Raw genomic sequence first — 14962 nt, 5'->3', positions numbered from 1 at the left:
GATGCTCGCATTCAGCTGGTGGCTGTTATTCAAGATGGTGACCTTGCAAAAGGGAAGTTGTAGGTAATCTCTTTGGCTCTGTAACTGTGAGCTCTGAGTGTTTTGTTTGAGTGGTCACTTCGTAATATTTTCCAAGTCAGTTAACATTTATCCTTTGGGATATTGGACAAATGTGAGATGCTAGCTACACAACATTTCTATTTAGTTCAAGTATCTGAAAGCTACCCTTTTTCATATTTTTCATTCTTAGATATTCATATACATATATGCATATATCCTATAAAGAAAGAAGTTACTAACTTATACATGTGCATAACAGTCCATTTAAAAATGATGCCTGGTAAATAGATAGGATAATCTGATATACCCGTTTATGGGAAAGTTGAAAATAAGTTGAATTCTAGTATATATTATAAATGACGGGTACTTTATATACTTTCATATAACAGAAATAAGAATTGAGGACTTGAAGTGCTGGATTAAAGTCAAGTATTAAAACTGTTCAAGTCCTTTACTCTCATCACTTGGGGCACCCTAATGTAAGCTGAAGAACTATTGTCATGACTCACATAGGTGTTTAGGTCTGGTGATGACAGAAGGGAAAAGTCACATGGAAATCAGCTTGAAGATGACATGACAGCATGCTTCAAATAAGAAAAGTGAAAGAATAAGTCCTGCCTTACAGACCTTACTACCTCTCAGTGGAGTCTTTCTTCTCTTTTGGAGTCTAATTGTAGGATACTTTCTTTTGTAAATTGTTTATTGCAATAGATCTTACATCAGGAAAGTGTACAGATCACAAGTATAGAACTTCAAGAATTTTCACAAGTAGAACACACTGCGCATTTAGGCCCAGCCCAAGAAGCACAACCTGTGATACACTAGAAGTTTTCTTCATCCAACAAATGGACCCCTTTGTGCCAAGTACTAATGGTTCTGGAGAAAAACTGCATTTGCTACAAGTACCCTTAGTGGCTTTCCTGTGTAGATGAAAACTTTGTACACATGACTTACACGGCACTTAGTGGTAAGAGATTGAAAGTTTTCTCCCCTAAATCAGAAACGGGAATTGTTTGCAGAAAAATTGAACAAGAAAATCAGATAAGAATTATTCAAATTGCAAAGGGAGATGCAAAATCATCTCTATTCACTGGTTTCATAATTATTTATACATAGAAAATCCCTGAGAATCTATAAGGAAGCTACCTGAATAGAGCAAATACATGAATGTAGTAACATTGCAGGATAGAAGATGAAGACACAAAATTCAGTCGTGATTCTGTACACCAGCAGTGAACAGTCCACAGAGGAAACTGCATTTCATTTACAGTTTAATTTGTAATAGCATCTAAGAATTAAAGACTCGCAGATAAATTTAACCAGGAGGTTAAAGATCTATACATGTTCTCTTTGTTGGAAGGGAGTCAGTAATGACAGCCCACACTTAAGAAGGGGGTAATCGGGCTTCAGCTTTTGAAAGGAGGGCTAACTATCACGGAATTTGTGGGCATATTTTAATCAATTCCACCATGACTGGGCAAGAGCATGAGGCAGTTGTTGGCAGGAAGAAAATTTTCTGTTTTCATCTGGGTAGTGACAACACACATGGGAAATAGAGTACATGTGTGCACATGTGTGCATTTGTGTATGTGTGAGTTTCTGCTGAAGTGAGTGTTTAAGGTTTCTCGTCCTTATGTACATAAAACCTTTAAAATTACAGTTTTTAAAGACTGTTGATACTCTTATACTGTAGCTATGTTTAAACGTTTATCCTTATTTTCTATATTCCTTTACCTAATAATATATCCCTTGAGTAAAAAATATAGGGGAAAGTATTGCCCAGGTGGATGATTTATAAAGGAAATGATACAGTGTTCTGTAGCTCCTTCAATTTATGAAATATATTTGAGAAACACAACTCTGAAATGATGACAGAATGGCATTGTATTTTGGAAAGTAAGAAATGTCTGTTCTTTGTATGATCTCCTAGTTGCAGCTCTACTGACATATAAATTCTACATGTAGAGGCTTTTACAAGCTGCTTGGAAAAAGTGGGCCTTGGAGATTTATCTAAGGTAGCTACACATCCTCATAAAGCTACATCTTACCCCACAGCCATGGAGGTGTTTGAAGTTAAAAACTTCAGAGGACCCTCATCATGCTGACATACCTGAATAATAATACACTGGAAGAAGATTGGTGAGTACTTAATGATACTTTATTTATGAGAGCAGATACTTAATCTGACATTCAAAGAGAATGATATTTCACATAAAGAAACTTTTCCAATAACTTTAAAGCTTCTCTTGTAAGTTGCCATACTTTCCTTTCCGTCTCATGGATTTTAATGAAAATTGTTGTATTTTGATTAGAGTATGAAATTGCTGAAGCCCTATAATGTACCAGACATTTGAGATAATGATGAATATACTAGACAAGGTCCATGACAAATTCTGGTGAGAGTAGACTAGACAAGTAGATACTAAGAAAATTGCCAGGTGCTTCCACATAGACCCTTAAGATAGGGGGATACCTAGTGGGATATTCGGGGCCTTTTTCAAATTTAGATGGGCAACTTTTTTCTGCTACACTCTTCACACTTTTCAAGTTAGTCTGGAGGAGAAATTACATAATTCAAATATTCTTAAACTGGTAAGAGCGTTTACTTTTACCCATTTATTCTGTGCAAAAGAAAATCACAGTAGATATTAGAATAATGTTAGCTTGTGGTTATGTGATTACTTTTGCTGTATTTCTTTGCCCCTTTCTCATTTGTCTGTCTGTTGATCTATTGAGTTTTGGTATATTGGAGCACCTCATCACCATTTGGGGGATGTGGGTTGAAAGAATTTTTTCCTACAGTATAGCATCTGTCTACGATCAACAGGTGTTTTGCATCTCTTTCCTTCCAAACACTCCCTCCTTTTTCTGGGGGGATAAGTGATTGGCAGTAGTGTCTACCTGCCAGGTTTTCATTGAGGATTTAATGGTACGTTTTATCCCTAATCATCTTCCAGCTGATTTCTGATCATTCAGGTCAGCTGTTGCCATTTCCTCAGCATGGCCTTCCATGACCAGCTGTTGTGGGAATGCCTTGGTCAACAGTCCTCTGTAGACCCGAGGGGCTGTAAACCTGTAGTGGTATTTTACTTCATAGAAAAACATGAGAGCAACAGATTGTACCTGTTACCTAGGCCTCTCAAGTGTCAGTCAAACTCCAATCCCTGTGTACCTTTTTTAATAACCCAATAGCAAACTACTGTGTAAAAAGTGAAGTCCTTGAGGAGTGCAAACTTTCTTTTTTTTGATATATTTATTGATTATGCTCTTACAGTTGTCCCATTTCCGCCCCTTCACTCAACTCCATCCTGCCCACCCTCTCCCTCCCACATCCCCCCCTGTAGTTCATGTCCATGGGTCATACTTATAAGGTCTTTGGCTTCTACATTTCCTACACTATTCTTACCCTCCCCCTGTCTATTTTCCACCTGTCATTTATGCTATTTATTCTCTGTACCTTTCCCCTCTTTCTCCCCCTCCCAATCCCCTATTGATAACCCTCCATGTGATCTCCATTTCTGTGGTTCTGTTTCTGTTCTAGTTGTTTGCTTAGTTTTCTTTTGTTTTGGTTTTAGGTGTGTTTGTTAATAACTGTAAGTTTGCTGTCATTTTTACTGTTTCTATTTTTGATCTTCTTTTTCTTAGATAAGTCCCTTTAACATTTCATGTAATAAGGGCTTAGAGATGATGAACTCCTTTTTCTTGACCTTATCTGAGTAGCACTTTATCTGCCCTTTCATTCTAAATGATAGTTTTGCTGGATACAGTAATCTTGGTTGTAGGTCCTTGCCTTTCATGACTTCAAATACTTCTTTCAAGCCCCTTTTCTTCCGTAAGGTTTCTTTTGAGAAATCAGCTGACAGTCTGATGGGAACCCCTTTTGTAGGTAACTGTGTCCTTTTCCCTTGCTGCTTCTAAGATTCTCTCCTTCTGTTTCATCTTGGGTAATGTAATTATAATGTGCCTTGGTGTGTTCCTCCTTGGGTCCAACTTCTTTGGGACTCTCTGAGCTTCCTGGAGTTCCTGGAAGTCTATTTCCTTTGCCAGACTGGGGAAGTTCTCCTTCATTATTTGTTCAAATAAGTTTTCAATTTTTTGTTCTTCCTCTTCTCCTTCTGGCACCCCTATAATTCGCATGTTGGAATGTTTCAAGATGCGCCTGAGGTTCCTAAGCCCCTCCTCATTTTTCCGAATTATTGTTTTTTCCTTCTTTTCTGGTTGGATGTTTCTTTCTTCCTTCTGGTCCACAGCATTGATTGGAGTCCCAGTTTCCTTCGCATCACTATTGGTTTCCTGTACATTTTCCTTTGTTTCTCTTAGCATAGGCTTCATTTTTTCACCTAGTTTTCGAACAAACTGAACCAATACTGTGAGCGTCTTAATAACCAGTGTTTTGAACTGTGCATCTGATAGGTTGGCTATCTCTTCCTCACTTAGTTGTACTTATTCTGGAGCTTTGAAGTGTTCTGTCATTTCGGCAATTTTTTTTTTTTTGTCTTTGTTCTTCTGTTACTTAAAGGGGCGGATCTTAGGTGATCACTTGGTCGGGTAATGCTGGTCCCTGGGCTGTGAAGCTGTACGTGTGGGAGGGGCCGAGAGGGACCAATGTCGCCCGCTCAGGATTGCAAACTTTCTATAGAATCTCTTCCAAACTGTGCCAGATATAATTTAAAATACATTTTAAAAATGAGATTAGTAAATTAATTTTGTTTACAACAGTGACATAATTTCACTTGTTAGCTCTATTCTGTTCAATTATATGCAAAATGCGTACACTGGAATTGAACAGTTAACATTATTACTAACCACATAGTTTTGTACAGATATTGTAGGTTAGTTGGAATTTTTTCTTGAAAACTACAATCTGATACACATGGTCTTTGTATGTTTTTAATGGTACATTGAGCTTATGGTATATTCACCTATGAATTCATTAAAAGCTCATAGGCCAGTTACATGGAATGAAAGTTATTCATTATTTATTTATTTATTAAATTATTTTTTCATCGTTATTGTACTTTTTTCCATTACCCTTCAGTCCCCTTACAGCCCCTGAAATCACCACACTGTTGTCCATATCCATGAGACTTTTTGCCTTTTTGCTCAATTACTTCACCTCGCAACCCCTCTCCCATTCTCTAGCTGTCATCCTGCTCTCCGTCTATGAGTCTGTCCCCATGTTTCTTATTAGTTCAGTTTCTTCGTTAGATTCCACATGTGAGTGAAATCATATCATAGTTGTCTTTCTCTGACTGGCGTATTTCACTTAGCATAATGTTTTCCAGGTCCATCCACACTGACGCAAAGGGGAAAACTTTCTTCTTCTTTTTCTGCCCAAATAGTATTCCATGTGTAAATGTCCCTTAGTTGATTTATCCACTCATCTACTGATGGACACTTGGGCTCTTCCATATCTTGGTGATATTATAGAACATTGAAATGAACATGGGGGTGCATACTTTCTCTCAAATCAGAGTTTTGGGTTCCAGAAATGGAATCGCTGGGTCCAAAGGAGGGTCCATTTTTAATATTTTGAGATATCTCCATAGTGACTTGCACAGTGGTTGCACCAGTCTGCATTCCCACCCACACTGCAAAAGGGTTCCCCTCTCTCCACATTCTCTCCAGCACTTGTTGATACTTGGTTTATGGATGACAGCCATTCTGTCAGGTGTGAGATGATCTCTCCTTGTGGTTCTAATTTGCATTTTTCTGATGATTAACGATGTTGAGCATTTTTCATATGTCTACTGGCCATCTGTATGTCCTCTTTGGAGAAGTGTCTATTCAGATCCTTTGCCCAGTTTATAATTGGGTTGTTTGTTTTCTTGCTGTGGAATTTTGTAAGTTCTTTATAAATTTTGGATATTAACACCTTATCAGAAGTATTGGTGAATATGTTCTCCCACATTGTGGATGGTTTTAATTTTGTTGGAATGAAATTTTTAATATATTATTTTAACTTACACCATTGACTGAAAGTGTTCGTGTCTTGCAGTGAAAGCTGACTTTGTCAGACTTGCTTCCATACATGACTCATGGTACTTTACTCCAAGATACAGATGAATCATGGAGAAATCTACTTTCCACACACATTCAGGGATTTTTCACTAACTGGTTGCACACTCGTAACAAAAGAACTGATTCACAACTCCTGCAAGTTGCACTCAGGTATTCTGTTAAATTCCTCACATTTATAATGTTAAAGTCTCAGTGTAAGGGAAGAGAGATTTGTTTGAATCTCATCAAGTTGCTTTGTAAGCTTGATACCATAACCTCTAGACATGAGTTTCTTCACCTATAGAATGGAGATAACAATTGTAGGAAGCTTTCAATGAGATCATACATGATGGACAGTGTTCCCTCGGTAAATTTGGCTATCAGTCAAGGAACAACTCATCCAGCACTCAGTATGTGTCAAGCACTGTGCTTGGCACTGGCAACATATGTGTGAACAAGACATGCCCCATATTCTAGCAAACGACCAAGCAGACAGATGTTCAGCCAACTAGTACAGGTGCGGTATTGCAGATATGATGGAATTTTCATATTAAAGCTCTGACCGACTCATTTTCTAAAAGCAACCTTTTCATTACAAAATCATATTTATTGTGGAAAATATAGAAAAATTAGCATTAATTTAAAAGTCCCCATAGTCCTATGATCTAGAATAATTAGAAGTAGCATTTGCTATGTATCCCTCCAGTATTTTAAAACAAAACTTGGATTATACATTGTTTACTTTTGTAACCTAATTTTCCTTCCATGCTCTATAAGTATAATGTTTCCCATGCTAAGAGCCCACAGCAGGAGACATGCCACCAGGGACTGGGTGCACATTGCATGTGTGTGCAGAGTTGAGGGCTCATTATGGGTCAGGTTTTCCAACTTAAATTTCAAAAAAGAAACGTTCAGACACCTGTAATGTTAACTTATTGCCTTTAATATATTGTATTCACGTATTTTATGTGCAAACATAAAACTAGGTGCAAATTCCCTTACTGTATTTTAAGACCAATACCGTTATAAGAAAAGTACTGATTGAATGTGATGTGTGCTTCACCTAAGTTGTCTTCCCAGCCTGGACTAGTGACTTTGGCGTACGTAGGTCGTGGTTTCTCAGTTTCTGACTTTCACTGGTGCAACTTTAATTTGACACGACCGTGATGGCATTAAGACTTCACTTTGCTCTGTTCATGTTTTATGTGTGTTCGTGTTTCTATTGGCTAACAGCAACTGCAAATCTCTTTGAAATAACAGAATTACAGACATACAGGGATGCCCATTCTGTGGTCCTACTAGATTATAAATTGGTCATGTACCTAATCCACAATGTGCTTATATGAATTTTATTTAGGGCATTATAATGAAAGTCCTAAAATAATAATTCTCACAGAGACTCTGCAAATTCTCTAGATCTCTTTTTATTAATTCGGTAAATACAGGTATAAATAATACACAGTTAGCAATAAACATTTACACTGTAACTGTTATGTAATTTAAAGCAGTATTTAAAACAATTTTATTATCTACCAAGTTCCATGAAACCACTGCCGGTGATAACCTGACACTTTATTATCCTGAACACGGCCAAGACATTTCTCACGTTTACCATTTGTGCCTCCACATTGATGCTACAAACCTTCAGAGGCAAAATCAGCCAGCTTTATGTGTGTGTAGAGTGACAATATTTTCATTGCCTTCATTGAAAATGTAAACTTTACATGTAAAATTCTATCATTGAAATGGAGAGTAAATGTAGATTTCTATCAAATGAAGTGGCTTACCTTTTCTGATGTCTGTAGGTCTCACTGCCTTCACTCGCATGTCCCATGTGAGTCTCACACTCAACTGGCCGAAGGGAAACTGATCCTCTTCATTCCCTTCCCCCAGCCTGCTTCTCTGTTCTCTACTCTTCCTGAGTGGCATGCCCTTGCCCAAGCCAGACATCTCTCTCACATGTCTCATCTCTTTACTAATCTTGCCAATTCTGTGTTAAATAACTTTGTTCCCAGCATCCTCACTCTATGTCTCTGTGGTTCAGCCATATTGAACTTCTTACAGGAAGTTCTCCAAGTTCTTTCTTGTTCCAGCATCTCACGTTGTATCACTGCTGCCTGGAGTGATACACTGTTTCCTCCTCTCCTGCTGGACCACTTCTCTTCTTCCAGATCTCACTTTTGCTCTGGAACTTATTTTGTTGAGATCACGTTCCTTTCTATACTTCTATAAGGTATTTTAAACTTTTCCTCTCATAACATTTATCACATTGTACGAAGAGTCTCTCAGGGTAGTCAGTAAGTTCTATGTGGTCGGAAATAGTCTCTCTTATTTGTTGTTGTATAGAGTACCTAGAACCTAAAAGACCCTAGATAAATGTTTATTGAATCAATGAATTAGTCTTCTTCAGAAAGAAAATATAAATCACAAATAATTTCTTAGTTTTTTTAAAATTTTTATTGTTATTCAATTACAGTTGTATGCCTTTTCTCCCCATCCTTGCACCCCACCCCAGCTGAACCCAACTCCCTCCCCCACCTCCACCCTCCCTCTTGGTTTTGTCCATGTGTCTTTTATAGTAGTTCCTATAATCTCCTCTTCCCACTGTCCCTCCCCCCCCCCACGCCCTGGCTATTGTTAGATTGTTCTTAACTTCAATGTCTCCGGTTATATATTGTTTGCTTTTTTTTCTATTGATTATGTTCCAGTTAAAGGTGAGATCACATGGTATTTGTCCCTCACTTCCTGGCTTATTTCACTTAGCATAATGCTCTCCAGTTCCATCCATGCTGTTGCAAAGGGTATAAGCTCCTTCTTCCTCTCTGCTGCATAGAATTCCATTGTGTAAATATACCATTGTTTTTGGATCAACTCGTTTGGTGATGGGCACTTAGATTGCTTCCAGTACTTGGCTATTGTAAATTGTGCTGCTATGAACATTGGGGTGCACAGGTTCTTTTGGATTGGTGTTTCAGTGTTCTTAGGGTGTAATCCCAGCAGAGGAATTACTGGGTCAAAGGGCAGTTCCATTTTTAGTTTTATGAGGAAATTCCATACTGTTTTCCACAGTGGCCTCACCAGTCAGCATTCCCACCAACAGTGCACTAGGGTTCCCTTTTCTCCGCATCTTCTCCAACATTTGTTTGTGGATTTGTTTATGTTGGCCACTCTGACTGGTTTGAGATGGTACCTCATTGTGGTTTTGATTTGCATCTCTCTGATGGCTAGTGGTGCTGAGCATCTTTTCATATGTCTCTGGGCCCTCTGTATGTCTTCCTGGGAGAAGTGTCTGTTCAAGTCCTTTGCCCATTTTTTAATTGGGTTGTTGGTCTTCCTGGAGTGGAGTCGTTTGAGTTCTTTATATATTTTGGAGATCAGGCCCTTGTCTGAGGTATCATTGGCAAATATGTTTTCCCATACTGTTGATTCTCTACGTAATTTGGTGCTGTTTTCTTTAGCCATGCAGAAGCTTTTTATTTTGATGAGGTCCCATTTGTTTATTCTTTCACTTATGTCCCTTGCTTTAGGGGACATGTCTGTGAGGATGTTCCTGCGTGGAATGTCTGAGATTTTCCTGCCAATGTTTTCCTCAGGGAGTTTTATGGTGTTACAACTTATATTTAAGTCTTTTATCCATCTTGAGTTTATTTTTGTGTATGGCGTAAGTTGGTGATCGAGTTTCATTTTTTTGCACATAGCTGTCCAGATCTCCCAACACCATCTGTTGAAGAGGCTGTTTTTGCTCCATTTCATGCTTCCACCTACTTTGTCAAATATTAATTGACCTTATAGACTTCTGTTTATTTCTTGGCTCTCTGTTCAGTTCCATTGGTCTATGTGCCTGTTTTTATGCCAGTAACAGGCTGTTTTGATTACTGTGGCCTTGTAATACAGTTTGGTATCAGGTATTGTGATCCCTCCTGCTTTGTTCTTCTTTCTCAAAATTGCTGCACCTATTCAGGGTTCTTTATGTTTCCATATGAATTTCTGAAATGTTTGTTCTATATCAGTGAAATATGTAATAGGTACTCTAATAGGGATTGCATTGAATCTATAAATTGCTTTCGGTAGTATGGCCATTTTGATGATGTTAATTCTTCCAATCCATGAGCATGGTACATGCTTCCATTTGTTTGTATCTTCCTTAATTTCTTTCTTCAGTGTTGTGTAGTTCTCTGAGTACAGGTCTTTTACTCCTTGGTTAGGTTGATTCCTAGGTACTTTATTTTTCTTCTTGCTATATCAAATGGGATTTTTTCCTGATTTCTGTTTCTGCAGTTTCGTTGTTGGTGTACAGAAATGCCTTTGATTTCTGAGTATTGACTTTGTATCCAGCTGTTTTGCCAAATTCATTTATTAGGTCGAGTAGTTTTTTGGTGGAGTCTATAGGATTTTCCATGTACACTATCATGTCATCTGCAAACAGTGACAGTTTCATTTCCTCCTTTCCAATTCGGATGCCTTTTATTGCTTTTTCTTGTCTGATTGCTGTGGCTAGGACTTCCAATACTCTGTTGAATAGGAGTGGTGAGAGAGGGCATCCTTGTCTTGTTCCTGATCTTAGTGGGAAAGCTCTAAATTTTTGTCCATTGAGTGTGATGTTGACTGTAGTTTTCTCATATATGGCCTTTATGATGTTGAGGAATCCTCCCTTTATTCCCACCTTGCTGAGTGTTTTTATCATAAATGGGTGCTGTATCTTATCAAATGATTTTTTCCGCATCTATTGATATGATCATGTGATTTTTGTCTTTGCAGTTATTGATGTGATGTATTATGTTTATTGATTTGCGAATATTGTACCATCTTGCATCCCTGGGATGAATCCCACTTGGTCATGGTGGATGATCTTTTTCATGTAATGCTGGATGCGGTTTGCTAATATTTTCTTGAGAATTTTAGCGTCTATGTTCAACAGCGATATTGGCCTGAAGTTTTCTTTCTTCGTTGTGTCTTTATCTGGTTTTGGGATTAGGATGATGCTGGCTTCATAAAAAGAGTTTGGGAGTCTTCCATCAGTTTGGATTTTTTCGAATAGTCTGCGGAGGATAGGGGTTAGCTCTTCCTTAAATGCTTTGTAGAATTCTCCTGTGAAACCATCTGGTCCAGGGCTTTTGTGTGTTGGGAGTTGTTTGATGACTGCTTCAATTTCGTCTGATGTTATTGGTCTGTTCAGGTTTTCTGCTTCTTCTTCATTCTGTTTTGAAAGATTATTTTTTTCTAGAAATGTGTCCATTTCATCTAGGTTTTCAAATTTCTTGGCATACAATTCTTCGTAGTAATTTCTTACAATCCTTTGTATTTCTGTGGTATCAGATGTAATCTCTCCTCTTTCATTTCTAATTGTGTGTATTTGGATCCTCTCTCTTTTCTTCTTGATGAGCCTACTTAAAGGCTTGTCAATTTTGTTTATCTTTTCAAAGAACCAGCTCCTGGATTCATTGATCCTTAGAATTGTGCTTTTAGTCTCTATGTCATTTAGTTCTGCTCTGATCTTGGTTATTTCCTTCCTTCTGCTTGCTCTGGGCTGTCTTTGTTGTTGTTCCTCCAGTTCTTGTAGGCGTAGGGTTAGGTTGTTTGTTTGAACTGTTTCTATCTTCTTAAGGTAGGCCTATATTGCTATGAACTTCCCTCTCAGGACTGCCTTTGCTGTGTCCCATAGGTTTTGGGTTGTTGTGAGTTCATTTTCATTTGTTTCCAGGAAGTTTTTGATTTCTTCCCTAATCTCATTCTTGACCCATTCATTGTTTAATAGCATGCTATTCAGTCTCCATGATTTTGAGTGTTTTGGGTTTTTTCCTTTGGGGTTGGTTTCTAGTTTCAGTCCCCTGTGGTCAGAGAAGATGCTTGATATGATTTCAATTTTCTTGAATTTGTTGAGGCTTGCTTTGTGTCCTATCATGTGGTCTATCTTTGAAAAAGTTCCATGGACACTTGAAAAGAATGTGTATTTTGCTTTTTTGGCATGAGAATTTCTATATATATCAGTTAAGTCCATTTCCTGTAGGGTATTGTTAAGTGACACAATATCCTTGTTGATATTTTGTTTGGAAGACCTGTCCATTTTTGATAGTGGGGTGTTAAAGTCCCCTACTATAATTGTGTTGGTGTCACTATCTTTCTTGAAGTCCTCCAAGATTTTCTTAATGTATTTGGGTGCTCCTATGTTGGGTGCATATATATTTACAATGTTTATGTCTTCTTGGTGGATTCTTCCTTTGAGTATTATGAAGTGACCTTCTGGGTCTCTCTTTATGGCCCTTCTTTGGAAGTCTATTTTGTCTGATATGAGTATTGCTACCCCTGCTGTTTTTTCCTGTCCGTTTGTTTGGAAAATTTGTTTCCAGGCCTTCACTTTCAGTCTGTGTAAGTCTTTTGTCCTGAGATGGGTCTCTTGTAGGCAGCATATGTGTGGTTCATGTTTTCTTATCCATTCAGCTATTCTCTGTCTTTTGGTTGGAGCATTTAATCCATTTACGTTTAAGGTTATTATCGATAGGTAGTTATTCATTGCCATTTTTTCCTACCTGTGTTCCTCTGTCTTTCTCTTTTCCTTCCTTTCCTTAAAGCAGTCCCTTTAGCATCTCTTGCAGAGCTGGTTTGGTGGAGCTGTATTCTTTTAGACTTCTTTTGTCTGGGAAACTCTTTATTTGGCCTTCTATCTTGATTGAGAGCCTTTCTGGGTAAAGTAGTCTTGGTTGCAGACCTCTGGTTCTCATTACTTGGAATATTTTTTGCCATTCTCTTCTGGCTTGGAGCGTTTCCATTGAGAAGTCAGTTGCTAACCTTATTGGGGCTCCCTTGTGTGTTACTTCCTTTTTCTCCCTTGCTGCCTTTAAGATACTCTCTTTGTCTTAGAAATTTGCCATTTTAATTATGATGTGTCTTGCAGTGGGTCTCTTTGGGTTCGTCTTGCTTGGGACTCTGTGTTTCCTGGACTTGGGTGACTTTTTCTCTCCTCAGATTAGGGAAATTTTCCATAATTACTTTTTCAAACAGGTTTTCTATCCCTTGCACTTCTTCTTCTCCTTCTGGTATTCTTATTATATGGATATTGTTATGTTTCATGTTGTCCTGCATTTCCCTTATTGCCTCTTCCTTCTTTCTGAGCCTCTTTCCCTTTTCTTGCTCTTTCTGGGTGTTTTTTTGTACTTTGTCCTCCAGCTCGCTGATCCGATCTTCTGCTTCATCAAGTCTGCTTTTCATTCCTTCTACTGTTTTCTTCAATTCAGAAATTGTATTCTTCATTTGCTCTTGGCTCTTGTTAATAGTTTCTATTTCCTTTTTCATGTTGATATAGTTTGCAGTGAGTTCATTGTAGTTTCCCTGTAGTTTCTGGTAGTTCTCTTTGAGCTCAGAGAGCTCAGTGAGCTTCCTGATGACCATTGCTTTGAACTCAGTCTCTGATAGTTGACTTGCCTCTTTTTCAGTTAGCATTCTTTCTGAGGCTTCCTCCTTTCCTTTTATTTGGGAATTGTTTCTTTGTCTTCCCATTGGTTGTGAGACTCTTCTTGTTAGCCTCTGCTTCTTGAATTGATCTGTTCTGACTCCCTGGGTTTATGGTATGAACTTCTATGGTAGAATGCCAATGGGATTTGGTGGTGCTGTCTCCTTAATCTCCTGTGCTCACTGGTCTTGAGCTGATGTTTATGGGTGTAACAAAGTCTTACTGTGGTCTTTTCAGCACTCCAGGTTTTCTTGTCTCACCTGTGGGAAAAAGAGGAATGGGAGCAAAAAAAAAAAAATGGAAGGAGGAAAAAAGGGAATAGTGATGGTAAGGAAGGAAGGAAGAAGGAATAAAGAAAGATCAGAGGCAAGATAAGAAGGAATTTTAACAAAAATTAAAACAACAGAATAAATAAAAGAAGGCAGGAAGAAGACATAAAAATGGTAAAGGATGGAAGGAAGAAGGAATAAAAACAGAAAGAAGGACAGAAAGGAAGAAGGAATTCAGGGGGAAAGAAGGAAAGAAAATAGAAAAAAGAAAAAGAAAAAAAAAAGAAGAAGGTCTTCTGCTGGCTTTAAACTGGTCAGGTTCATTCTGGTGGTCGTCCTGTCTGTGGAACGGGACGGGGTGGCTGGAAGGATTGGTTTCACTTTTCTCCCTTCCTGAGCCACACTCTTCACTGTTGTTCAGCCTTCAGTCTAGTTCCTCCGGGTCCTTCTGCTCCCCACTAGGCCTTTAGTTCACCAGCTGTGCTGTCCTTGATTTGCACCAGTTAGGGGCAACTCACATTCCACCTTCTTGCTCTTTGCTGTCTTAGATGCTAGGGGCTCTGGGTGCTGCTTTGGGGTAGTTCAGCCCCCTAGTGGGTCGAGTCTTTCCGGGGAATGCAGTCTCTCCAACCCTGCAGCTCCCGTCTGCTGGGCGTTCTGCCTTCCTCCTTCCTCCTAGAGAGCCTGTAGGCCCTGCAGAGTTCTGTGCGCAAGGGCTACATAGGAGTTTTTTAGAACCAGTGCTTTTGGCTGTGGTCTCCTGCAGGCAGCCAGGCCATTGATGGGGTTGTGTGGCCAATCTCAGCTTTGGACTTCACGTGGTTGCAGATCCCCTGGTTTGGGTCTGTGCACGGGGGCAGCCAGCCACTGATCCGGTTGCGTGCTCACCCAGGAACTTTTTGCCTGTGCTCCCAGGCAGCCAGGTGCTTATCAGGGTGCACGCCCATCCGGGGTTTCAGGTGTGGGCCTCAGACCACTGATTGGGGTACGCACCCACTGGGGCACTTTGGGTCTGGTGCCCAGGAAGATGGGCCGCTTATCAGGGCTCACGCTCACCCGGGGTTTCATGTGTGGGCCCCTAGATGCGCTCCAGCCTCACCTCAGTTGAGCGCTGGGCTGCTTTTCCTCATTCACAGTCCAGGGGCTGAGGGGGGAAGGGCAACAGAGGCTGCACTGTGGAGAGTTC

The 14962-nt window shown here is 39.2% G+C and overlaps 1 long non-coding RNA gene across 1 annotated transcript in view; it reads left to right on the top strand.

The window, feature by feature from the left end:
• Nucleotides 1-2063: 2063 nt before the first annotated feature.
• LOC128781140 (uncharacterized) overlaps nt 2064-14962 on the top strand; it is a 30060-nt gene continuing 17161 nt past the window's right edge. Inside the window, exon 1 of the long non-coding RNA XR_008427031.1 lies at nt 2064-2199. This is a non-coding gene — a long non-coding RNA (uncharacterized lncRNA). The remainder of the gene's footprint in view (nt 2200-14962) is intronic.

The sequence above is a fragment of the Desmodus rotundus genome, chromosome 5 (genome assembly GCF_022682495.2).
Source record: "Desmodus rotundus isolate HL8 chromosome 5, HLdesRot8A.1, whole genome shotgun sequence".
In the NCBI taxonomy this organism is placed as follows: domain Eukaryota; kingdom Metazoa; phylum Chordata; class Mammalia; order Chiroptera; family Phyllostomidae; genus Desmodus; species Desmodus rotundus.
Note: the sequence above shows the minus strand (reverse complement) of the source record. Positions and strands in the feature narration are given on the sequence as shown.